Here is a 13,144-nt window from a genome sequence, read left to right as displayed (position 1 = left end):
TGAACTGCAACTTCCTTCCTGTTCTCATCCTGTAAGAGTCCAGCTCCAACCTCAGGGGAACACTGCAACTTTCTGTCCCTAGCCTTGTTTTTCCTTCCCTTTGGGCCACACCTGACACCAAGGCAAAACCCAACCAGGAACTCAGGTGCAGAAGAAACCATGGGGAAGGCTTTCTTTCCATTACAGGCAGATTTCCAGAGGGTCAGGAACGTTTTGGGTGATTGTTTCCTGAGTCTGAACAAGGGACACAACAAGTTCCTGTAGCTGTGAAAAATGCCGCAAACTTCTGGAAGGCTGAACTGACCCAAGCAACTGACTTCCTCTGGTGGTACACCCCAGTTCATGATGTGGTACCATCCTGTTGATTGTTAGTTTGGTAAAAGTTCCTCTTTCTCAGTTTCAACCTGCAAAGTCTGAACTTTCATTTCTCTCCTGGCTCACCAGAGAACCAGCTTAGTGACTGAATTCTCATACATAGTCTTTGGCCTTCATTTGCTCTTCTATACAGATTTTGGGTCTCTAGGTTGGTGTCTGAAGATGTGTGAACAATTTTAGGGTGCAGAGTTAGGAAGAATTTATAAGAAAACACTGTACTTGCTCTGGTGAGTTTAAGTTGAAAATGAGAAAGGGCTAGGGAAGGGTACTGTTAGCCTCCTGCTGAATGTTCTGGGGTTGGAGAGCAAAAGGAAGGGTAACTTAAGGAAGATGGCTTTCAAGGACTAAAGAAGCCCTGTTATTTTTCCAGATGGACTTCATACTCTTCTTCCTCATCTTTAATTTTGAGATACACCAAGAACCTCTTGCTCCAAGACACGTACTTTCTCCTCCCTTAGGAGGACTTAAGCCAGAGTGGTGTTTGGAAACAAAAGCTTAAGGTTTCTTTCTGTAATAGTATATTTACCCATGGTTCCGTGGGCACATTCGTTTTGCTTCTGTCTCTGTGATTAAAAGTCCTGATCTTTCTGCAGCTTCCTTCCATTTACTTGTGCTACGACCCAGGCTCAAGTCTGCTGTGCCTCAAAAATATGCTGGGACAATGGGAGTACAAAACTTATAGAAGTAGTCAAGCAATGTGTTAATTTAACTAAAAGTCCACTCCACAAGAAGGAACCCATATACTGCTTAGGTAATCAAGAACCAGAAATTATATAGCCCATAGACATATGGTAAACTACTGGTCCACAACACACACACACATACACACACACACACACACACACACACACACACACACACACACATTTTGTCTGCCTGTGTGAATATACTTTTGAAGGGAAGGAGAGCCTGTGGTGTCAGAGATGCTGGATTGTCTGAAGTTACTGTTAGATCAATGGAGTTACAGGTAGATCAATGTGAGTTGTGGTGTGAGGCTGCCAGGAATGGAACTGGATCTTCTGTAGGAACAATAAGCACATTCAACCACTGAGGTTTTTTTCCAGCCCAAGGTAGTATTAGTATGGCATTTTCTTGATTCATTTACTCATTTTGATTTAAATCAGTGTCTTACTGGATATGTATCTCTTCACCACTTGAATGCCCAGCGCACAAGGATGCCAAACGAGGGGGGCAGATACCCTGGGATTAGAGTTACAGACCGTTCTGAATCATCTTGCAGAACTAGAGAATCAAGATTTTCTGGGAGAGCAATCAGTGAGCTAAATCCATGAACCATCTGTCTAGTCCCTCCTGTAGACATTGTAACAATATTCGAATTTGTGGGATCAGGTATCCTCAAGTAATTGTACCAATTTCTTTCCATACTTTTATAGTTTCCTGAGCAGATATTTCATCTTACAATGCTTAGTTCCCTATTCTGTTCATTCTTGGTTTTCATGACTTCATAAATATAATTATTCTTATTTCTTTTCCTAAGATTAATTATTCTTTTTTTTTCATCTTATGTAAATGGGTGTTTGCATGCCAATCTCTGCACCTATGCATGCCATACCTGCAGAGGCCAGAAGAGGTTGACAGATCCACTGAAGAAAACTGAAGTTACAGGGGCTGTGAGAACTCTATGAGGGTTGGGAAGGGAGCCATGTTCTAGGCAAGAGTGCTCTTGCTACTCAGGGATCCCTCCAGAGCTCTCCTTTTTTCCCAATGTATCACTGATTTTGCATACTAATAGCATTAAGCTTGCCATCCTCTGCCCTCTGCCTCCCAAGAAACTGGATTTAGAGGCCTGTACCATCAAGCCCAGTAGACAAATGTACTCCCGAGGCTCAGAGATCCACCAGCATCAGCTGCCAGAGCTGTGGAATTGAAATAGGCTTCATTACACTGGCCTTGTTTACATTCCTTTTTCTTTTCCTTTTTTAAGTGTATGTTTTGTAGTTAAGATATATTTCTTTCACTGAAAGTAGATTTTCTCATACAGTATATGTTAAAAGCATCTTTAAAAAATTTTAGGTGAATTATTTTTTTAAATTGGATATTTTATTTATTTACATTTCAAATGTTTCCCCCTTTCATGGTTTCCCCTCCAGAAACCCCCTAATTATCCTCCCTCCACTTGCTTCTATGAGAGATCTCCTCTACCTACCCACCCACTCCTGCTTCCCCACCCTGGCATTCCCCTACACTGGGGCATCAAGCCTTCCCAGAACCAAGGGCCTCTCCTCCCATTGATGTCCAACAAGGCCATCCTCTGCTACATATGCGGGTGGAGTCATGGGTCCCTCCATGTGTACTTTTTGGTTGGTGGTTTAGTCCCTGGGAGCTCTGAGGGGAGGGGGTAGGGTTGATGTTGTTGTTCTTCCTATGGGATTGCAAACCCCTTTAGCTCCTTCAGTCTTTTCTCTAACTCCTCCATTGGGAACCTCTTTCTCAGTCCAATGGTTGGCTGTGAGCATCTGCTTCTGTATTTGTCACACTCTGGCAGAGCCTCTCAGGAGACAGCTATATCAGGCTCCTGTCAGCAAGTACTTCTTGGCTTGTGCAATACTGTCCTGGGTTTGGTGTCTGTATATGGGATGGATCCCTAGGTGGGGCAGTCTCTGGATGGCCTTTCCTTCAGTCTCTGCTCCACTCTCTGTCCCTGTATTTTTTCCCTTGAGTATTTCGTTTCCCCTTCTAAGGAGGACTGAAGCATCTACACTTTGGTTTTCCTTCTTCTTGAGCTTCATGTGGTCTGTGAATTGTATCTTGGGTATGCTGAGCCAAAAATATTTTTATTTATATATATGCACGTATGCCTACATGATACAAGAGGCATACAGACAGAGCACTCATATACTTGAATAAATAAAACATTTTTTAAAAGGTGCCTTGAAATATATGTTGTATGAAAAGTCTATTTTCAGTGAAAGGAAGAAACTTAACTACAAAAAATGCAATTAAAAGGAGGAAGAAAGGAAAAGAAAAAAGAATGTTCGCGTGGTCAATGAATGTTGTTGCACAGGTTTTAATCCTAGAGCTGAGGCAGCTGACGCTCATCGGTCTCAGTGTTCAGGAGCGTACCTGTCTACACAGGTAGATCTCAAGCTACAGGCAAGCCAGGGCTGCAAAACATGACCCAGTTAAAAAATAGTGCAGGTGTCAAACACCACATTGTAGGGGCATGTGATGTATATATATATATATATATATATATATATATATATATATATATATATATATAGTTATGATCAGAAAACTAACAAAAGGGTCCTGGCTTTCTAATGCTAGAAGCAAAATAAAAGGTTTCTACTGAGTGGGATGACTGACTTAGAGAGATTTTTCTGTCTTTGTCTGTATGGGGATGGTAGGTAGAAAATACAAAAAATCAATCGAACCATAGACTTTTAAGACTTACATATTTTATGTACATAAATATTGACACGAGTTTTTCAAAAGAGAACAGTCCTAGGCTTCCAGTCTTTCCTGAAGAGTTTCTTGACCTTTGCTTAGGGACAGCAGTCCTACTAATCACACAACTTGACTCTGCTACAACTCCTTTCTCACAGGAGAAGCTGCAGGAAGCTATGCAAAAACTGGTGGAAAAAGAGAAAAGATGTGATGAATGGCAGGATGATCTTCAAAAGCAGAGAAGTTACTGGGAAGGAAGTAGGGACCCTTCCTAAGGGAGTCAGCCTGTTGCCCTGGAGGGACCTGGTCAAGAAGCTCCTGGGGTCTTTAGAGGCCTTGATTACTCCTCCCTATTGGTTCCCCTAGAGCTAGAGATGCAAGTCAGTGTGTCACAACTGAACTGGGCTCTGTGAGGAGCTGGCACCATGGAGGGTACTTAGTCAGAATGGTTGCTGAGTCCTACTCCTGTGGTGCCATCTGAAACTCTAATTATTGGGAAATACGCTTGGGAACAGGCCACAGATGTGTTCCTGAGGTTCCCTAGGGGATTCACAGAAGGAATGATGATTTCGTAAACGGGAAAAGTGTTTCAGGCACTCTGAGGCAGTAAATTGCTAAATCTGCTGTGTTTCCAGCCTGTACATGTGCACTCTTGCCACCTGCCCCAGTGTTCTGGATCTCAAGTAACCTTTATACTTTAATATGCCTTATGTAGCTCAATGGTTGGGCCATTCCTGAATCTCCATGTGGCTAACACAACCCCCTCTGACATTCCCAAGTTAATACTTACTAAATGTATATTTTATCTTTGTTGTCCTGGACCCTACTGGGCAGCCCTCTTGGGGGTGTTTTCCCCTTTACACCTACATTTAAGCCATCTCAACGCCCTGCACCTTTCCTGCTTGGTCTGTCTATGTCCTTGTCATGACTGGATCTCCTCTTCATCCTTCCTCTGTGTTTCTTGCCCAGGGATCCTAAAAGTCCCACCTCTGTCTCCCTGCCCAGCCATTGCCTGCTGGCAACTTTATTTCTCAGTCAGAGCCAACTGGGGACAAGGAAACTCAGTGCAGACTGTGGTTCCTGTGTGAGTTCAGCAAATAGCATTAAATCCAATCCACAACAGGGCACCTGTATAAAAACTAAGTCTCACTCAGCCAACCTACTTTGGATCTGGTGGCCTTGGTAGAGATGACCTAAGATCTTTGTTTTGAAATGTACTGAAGAGCCATTAAAAGAAGACACATGGGGTTGGGGATTTAGCTCAGCGGTAGAGCGCTTGCCTAGCGAGCACAAGGCCCTGGGTTCGGTCCCCAGCTCCGGAAAAAAAAAAAAAAAAAAAAAAAAGAAGACACATGCTTCCCTAAGAATCCCTTCCCTTTCCCAAGTTCAGTTCCCTGTGAGAGCTCCCACCCAGAGCAGTATTTCTCCATCTCTTGTTCCCATTTGGACAGACTAAACTACTCTCCCTTTTCTTGCCCCTAAAGAACCAAATACAGGGTGATGTAGAAAATGGTCAGATACATTTTAAAGGACTGAGAGAGCTCCTGGATTCCAAGGAGAATGAGGAGCTGCAAGAGCTGAAGAAAGAGAAGGAAGATGTTGTGAAAAGTCTGGAAGAGTCTGCAAATGAGCTGGTGCAGTAGAGACAGAGGGTGAGAGACCTCATCTCAGATGTGGAACATCAGCTGGAGCTCTCAACCGTGGACATGCTGCAGGCAGGACTACAGGAAGTCCCGGTCTCTGAGAGTCAGGAAACAGGAAGCCACTGCTCTTCCTCTCTGCTGCTGTGATCTTCCTGGTGATGACAATGAGCTATTCTAAAAATCTTCCCTGAATCAGTTTCAGAGTCTGGGGGAACTGTTGCATAAATGGATGCCTAGGAGAAACTGCATTTTATTGGTTTATCAATAATTATGCAGTGCAGTATCCTTGGAAACCTTTCATCTTCGGTATTATTACTCTGCTGTATTGATGAACATGTGTGAAGCACATTTTCAACCATCAAGTTAGTCACTCCACCAGAATTTAAAAGTAGTGGAGGTTGTTTTTCCCTGTCATGATTTGGGACTTTTACCCCCACTGCCTCTGATTACAGTAGAACAGAAAGCTGTTGGTGGGGGTTCCATCCAGGAACTCAGAGAGGTTTCCCTGACCATGTCTTCCAGTCACTGATATGAAAGGTGTCTTCTTTATCTATGGAGGTATAAAGTTTGTAGTGTATTTGATCTCCATCACATTTTTAAATAATTTATACCAAGGTCATATTCTGGTGATAAGTATCTCTGTAGGAATTTGTTTCTTTCATATAAACTGTCAATCTTGCTGGTTCTAGACCTTGCTAGTTCTAGAAATTCTTCATATTCTTTTACTTGTTTTATTTCCATCATGCTAATTTAATTATAATTGAAAATGTTCTTATTAGATAGAATTTTGAGTCTTTGTCTAAAATGAGCTAGTTCTCATACAAAGTACAGCCGACACACTTCATAACCATGAAATCTTATCTCTTGACTATGAATCTGCTCAATTTTCTTTGCCTCCAGCCCCTGATGACCCCCTTGTAATCTTTACTGTTGTGATATCAAATGGTGTGCATGACACATATTTCAAAAATATCATTTAGCATTTTTTTCTATTTCCAGCTGAGTGAGTTTAACAAATTCTGAGTCAAAATAAGTTACCACAAATGACAAGACTTCTTGGTTTTAGATAGCTAATATTTTAATATGTATACTGATCATATCATTTTTATCTATTTATCCACTGATTAATTCTCTGGTTGTCTAATTATTTTATCTACTATAATATTCAGTGTGCACAGACATACTGAGGACATTCTTCATGTGGACAATTTTGAGCATCTGAATTCAGCTATAACTAAAATAATTAGTTCCATTGAAGAACTTTTTCACTATGGGGTTTTGCTGATTTGTGTTATATAAAATAAATCAATGTGTGGTATCCTGTGTTCCCAGGACTTGAGAGGGTCTCAGGTATAGAAACAAACACACAAACAGAAGAACTATAGATTTCCTAACCTATATCCAGTTTCGCTGGCTCACCCCTTTAATTCCAGCATTTGGGATACAGAAGGAAATGAAGCTTAAGTGGGTTCAAGGCCAGCCTGGTCTATGTAGTGAGTTACAGAACAGCAGCATGAGACCCACAACCAGCAAGGTGAAGAGTTCAAGAGACTGCAGAATGTCCAGCCTTAAATAGAACATGTATACTGTACCACTAATTCAAAGGCCCAGGGATTATCGCAGAAGAAGAGATAGAAAGAGGGTAAGAGCCAAATGTGATGAATAACTGCAAGGAAAATATTGTCTTCTGGACACAGCTAAGCAGCAGCATGCAAGAACTAAAGTTGGTTTTGACACCAAACCCAAGAACTGTGCAACCCAAATTCAAGTATAAAAGTGAACTTACTTAGGAAACTCACCACACTCAAGGAGCTACTGGTAATTCTTAACTGCAGGGGAAAAGAGATCACAGTCCTTCAAGACTGTGACTTTACAAATATCTACCAATATCCAGTGGAACCCAAACATATAAGAAGTTTGACATAGGGGTTGGGGATTTAGCTCAGTGGTAGAGCACTTGCCTAGGAAGCGCAAGGCCCTGGGTTCGGTCCCCAGCTCCGGAAAAAAAAAAAAAGGAAAAAAAGAACCAAAAAAAAAAAAAAAAAAGAAGTTTGACATAGTGTTAGGCCTCAAACCCTGAGCAAATGGGGAACTAGGGCGTCTGTTTAACATATCAAAGTCGATCTGCTCAGTCAGGTCTTGATATCTATCTGTTCTCAATAAGTCAATATAAAAGAGGCAAATTAATATTGGAATGCAGAAAATGGAGATTTACTAAATGGAGCCACATTTGGAAGAAGAACAAAGATTCATAATCCTCTCTGTCCATCTTCAGATTCCCTAAGCGAGATGAAAGTTTAAACAGAGAGCCAAGAATATGCACATATGTGTCATCCAAGTCAAAGTGGGGTCCTGTCCATCATCCTCCTATCATGATCTAGGCCACAGTGTCACACTTTTAGGGAATCAGACAAGTCATTACAATTGTTTGAAATCTTTTGTTTTCCTTCTTCCAATGTGAGATCCTGGAGAAATTATTATTTTTTGGGGGGGTCATTGTTTCAGCAGTTTGACAGTCAAATTGAGAGACACACATCTCTTTAGATCAACTTCTTCCCAGTCAGGACAGTTCAGAAAGAGAAGGAAAATAGAAGAGGAGGGATGAGAAGCATGGGGTTAGGAGAGATCTGATTAGCTGGTTTTAAGTATCAAATGTCCTACGCTTCTGGTCCTTCTGGTTTCCTCAGTATTAATATACTACTTCATATTCAAATGACTAAAATAATTTGGAATTCAGCTTCTCATACATTATGAATTGCAAGAAAGATAATGAATATCTAACATGTAGCAGGAGAAAAGTCGTGTGTTTACATGATTATAAGTATGTACATCAAAGCATATGTATTTGTTCAAACAATTGTTTCTTCATCTTTGGCCTCCAATGTCCAGTAGTATAGGATAAAAAAGCGTTTATTAATTTACATAGAAGTCTAACAAAGAGCCTTGGATCATATTTATTTCATGTTTTTGGAGACTAGGTGACTGATGCGGTTATCTTTGACTTTGTCTCTGTGGCTAGTAAGAGCGTGTGACCAAGATTTGCAAGAACAAGAATGTATTAGCCGTGTTTTCTCCTTCTCCCTAGAATGTGAATTATGTCCTGAGAAAGTATGTCTGGGCTGAAAGGGAAGGAAAACCCTATTGTGTGGTGAGAATTATTTAATATCCAACTAGAATAAATATCCCTGGGGTTTTTCAAAATTTATATATAATGCTATCCTCAAGTTGTAGGAAAAAGAAAGAGAGGGAGGAGAAGGCAGGGTCTGAGTGTTTTATAACTATTGAGGCCAGATGAGACTCTCTTTTAGGGGCCTGGGTTATGGGGAGTTATAGAGCAAGGCTCAGTAGTGGGCTGAAGCAAATGGACCTACAGGTACTTCAGACTCCTTGTGGTTCCATCATCCTGTCCACGTCATGGACTTGTATCTGGCTTTACATTCGCACTTAACAAGTGTTTTATTTGTGGATTTATCATATGCAGGGTATGTCCTCTGTGTCTGCAATATTCACAGAATTATAGAGTGGGAATAATTCCTGTGGGTTTGGGCATTTCTCCCAGGGATAGAGAAGATCCAGACTTCCTTTGCAGTTATATTTAGATTTTTTTTTTAAGAGACTTGACTCTGTGGGCACAATATTCTGGCAGTGGTGAAACAAAGACTGCAGTGAACCACATACTTCGCACAGCTGTGGAAAGCCTTGCCCTTGTATGTAAAGTGTCACATCCCAGCTATCAGCATCAGTCTCCCTCCAAACGTATGGAGTTTAAGTCAGCCTACGTGTGGTTTTCCTGTCCCCTTTTCCAAATTTTGTCATCTTAACAAAACAACTTGAAGAAGCAGATGCTAACTGACAGTGTCCTCATTGAGAAAAGTGTTTGAAGGTTTGGCTTTCATCAGATGGCTTTCCCACATTCTATGACTCTATTACACCACGGCCTTAGAAACCAATCTTTCATTCTTTCCTTTGTGTCTTTGTTTCTTCCTTTTTTTTGTTTCTTTCTATGTTTCTTTATGCTGTGTCTTTTTTTTTTTGCTTGCATGCTTGCTTGCTTATTTGTTTGTTTGTTTGTTTGTTTATTTATTTATTCTCATGTTTGTTTGACTTGGTTTTTTGTTTTTCCAGACAAAAACTCACTGTGTAGACAAGGTTGCACTTGAACTCAGAGATTATTGTGCCTCTGCTCCTGAGTACATGTAACACCATTTCCAGCCCATACATTATTTTTTTCATTTTGGTACTTTACTTTTTTATTTGTTTTAAAATTCACTAACTCGTCATTTCAAATGATTCTAGAAGAGAACGAGGAAGAAGCACATTGTTTGACTGTAGGGTGAAGTACTATGCTTCTAAGAATCAAGGCTTGCCTAACATCACACAGCCAGTGACTGGGCAGGGTCATGAGTGTGACACGTCTCTGGAGTTAGTAGTCTATCTTCTTTTTCCTTCTCAGCATTCTCAGGACAATTCAAGGACATCTATGGTTAGAATGACAGGGAGTCAGTGGTAGTCAAAGGTCAAAGGTTAGAGATGTAGAGGTCAATATTTTATCCCGAGGAGTCAGACCTTCAGATTGAAACAGCCACAAATGATCCCAAAAAGAAGAACATTCCAAGCTCTGGATCTGAACAGCACACTGCAAGCATCTCAGGGTGATAGCAGCTTAATTCTGTGGTTCATTGTGCAATTCCAGATGGGAACTGAGCTACATGTGGAAGAGAGTAAGGATTCTGAATGGGTAGAGGGACTCAGGGGAGCAGAGAGTGTGTCCCTGTGATGTCACTGTATATGGTGGAAAATCATTCATCCTGTCCTATGTCACATTTTCCAAACCTTCCCCTCATCTGAAGAAGAGATGGGCTTTAATGGTTGATTCCTTTGCTTGTACTTCCTGCTGGGAACTTTCATCATTTCAGGGCTCATGGATGTCCAGTGGTACTGGGGTAAGGAGAAACCACAGTACTATAAGTCCCTCTCCTCTCAATGTCTTCCAGAGTGTATTTCTCTAAGTCTCATGTTTCTTTTCCCACCACGCACAGCAATCTGCCTCTCCTTGACTTTAGACAACACTTCTCCATGTTTCTTCTCTCTTTCTCATTTGGCTTCTGCTCCTAAAGTTACAAATAAGACTATGCCTTGTCTTTCATGTGACTCTTAGCTAGTATGTCTCAATTTTGTGCAGTTCACATGACTCTACATCAAAAACCAAACAAGGCAAGCATTGTCATTAACAAAGAGAAAAGACAAATACCACACAAATTCCTGTAGAAGGAATTTGCAGATTTCTGAGATCTATCACTTTGGTGTCCTGGGATATGCAACTACCTCCTCAGGGAAACATTACTTGGAAGTAGACATGTCTAGAAGTGATGCCTGGTTCCTGGGATTAAATGATGGACCACATGCTGCACCCCAACTTTGTTTAATGAATGAAATGTTCTCTAATGTCAAATTTGATTCTGATGATAAACAGCATGAAACTTATCAGTCTAAATATTGCTCCTTGGTTATAGGGATGAACAATTGATACAGTGTTTCCGATGAGTATTCTGTCACCCACCATTCCAGTGTCTTGGCCCTCTCTCTGCCTGGTCTTCCCAGTCATAGTGAAGTTTTCCTGAATGGGGAAACTTACGCTCTTCAGTTTGATGGCGTTTCTACCTATGAAGCTTCCATCTATAATTCTATGACCCTTCCTTCCTATAGAATGTTCAGAGCCAATGACAGTATGCAGACCACCCTCTTAAGCCCTCAGCTGGGGCTGGAGAGATGATTCAGTGGTTAGGAGCACTATCTGTTCTTCCAGAGGTTCTGAGTTCAAATTCCAGCAACTACATGGTGGCTCACAACCATCTGTAATGGGATCTGATGCCCTCTTCTGGTGCGTCTGAAGACAGCTACAGTGTAGTTATATATAATAAATAAATAAACCTTTAAAAATAAAAGCCCTCACCTATATTTGTATAGTGCCCGCATGTCTGGTATATCTCATGTGCCTGAGCGCCATTGTCATTTCAACTTTTTCTGGTTTTAGTCCTTCCGTTTTAATGACCTTCCTTTCTAAATACAAACTGGAATAGATTCATTTCCTTGACCCAGTTCTTTCTCTGTTTACAATGCTATGATACTTCATCATTTCCCATACCTCCCCCCGAAAAAAACCCAGCTCCTTAGGTGAAGTAGCACCTCTGATCCCCCATCTCTGTTGGAACACAATCAAAAGAATGACACATGGTGGTGAATAATGCCTTGGGGACTGGTGATAAAGGCCCCAGAAGAGGAATAAAGGCAGAGGGCCTTTTACCTCAAATGGATTCTGTTCCTTTGATTGTTCTTGGATATGATTTCATGCCTTCTGGGAGAAGCATTTGCATTCAATTAATAAGAGTTGTTTATTCTTGTTGGGTATTGTAATAAGGCTATAGACCCATTCTGGTGAAAGCACATGCTAAGTATTGTCCACAATGGATCCTGAGTCTGGATGTGGCCTTGTGCCTTCCTTTCATGATTTATTAGATATAACCAATAGTAAATTTCAGGCAATTGTGTTTTAATTTTTCTGTCATGAGAAAATTCTGGAAAGGGCTGTTCTGTTAATATTTAGTATTTACTAGCATATATTTACATGTCTTTCTAAACTCAAATAACTTGTCTTGAATTGTTGCTTTCTTTTTATATTCACATATAAAGCTACATTGAAACTGAACTAAAGTGGTCTGCACCATTAGACTATATTCTACCCCATTCTTTAAAGTCTTCAAACCCCAGTTCTTTCTGATAGAGCTTCCTAGTTTGTGGTGCCAGAGATGGAATCCTGGTCCTCGTGCATGCTGAGGAGAGGCTCCACTGTAGAGCTTCTTACCTCAGTTCTGTCAGGTCTCCACAACCTCATTCTTTCTGTCACTGAGAACAGATGAAAGAAAGTTCCTCTCCAGCTTGTCTAAAAGTTTTGAAAATTACATGTGGGTGTCTCTACCTAAGGAATAGACCCTTAGCAGAAGGTCAGTTTACCTCTACCTAAGGAATGGACCCTTAGCACAAGGTCAGTTTAGTGACAGAGCTTGTGCCTCATCAAATAGTTAAAAAGGAAATATTTTAAATGGCACCCACTAAGACTGTTTTGTATGCTTAGATTTTTCAAACCCACTCTAGTAAGGGTTCTTAAGTTTTAATACCCCACCCCAGCCCATCATCCACCAGAGTGTGAAAAGGAAAGGTTAATAGGGCAAAGAAGGATCTGGACCTGTTTCGAAATACTTCTTTGAGGTGAATCTTGTCTTCACGGTCAGGATATGAGCAGTTCAGATCACAGAAATCAACAGTGGTAGCTCAATCCACTTGCAAGCACCATTCCCAAATCAGCAATGGCAGTTTAATCCAGGAGAAATGGTAAGGCTCTGCCAATCACCCTAAGACAAGCAAAGGCCATCAAAGACCAGCAACGACCAGCAAAGACTGGCAAGGCAAACCAATGCCACAGATGCCCACTGTCTGTTGGGTTATACTTGTACCCTTTCTGAAGATTGCATATGTTCACATGTATCCTCTCCATCAAAATACTACTTGTCCTTTTTCCAGGAAGCTTCCAGAAAACTAGCATGTGTCTGTTCTCAGCAAAACATCCTCCCATGTGTCTGCTTCATCAAAAACATCCTCTCATAAGACAGTTTCCAGAAAAACATCACATGACCCAACTCTGCACATAGTGTATATAA

General features: G+C 41.1%; 1 pseudogene; it reads left to right on the top strand.

Moving 5' to 3' along the window:
- Positions 1-3,658: 3,658 nt before the first annotated feature.
- On the top strand, positions 3,659-11,657 carry Trim30al-ps1 (tripartite motif-containing 30A like, pseudogene 1; annotated as a pseudogene).
- Positions 11,658-13,144: the final 1,487 nt, after the last annotated feature.

Source organism: Rattus norvegicus, chromosome 1 (genome assembly GCF_036323735.1).
Source record: "Rattus norvegicus strain BN/NHsdMcwi chromosome 1, GRCr8, whole genome shotgun sequence".
Lineage (NCBI taxonomy): Eukaryota > Metazoa > Chordata > Mammalia > Rodentia > Muridae > Rattus > Rattus norvegicus.
This window is presented reverse-complemented; position numbering and strand designations above follow the sequence as displayed.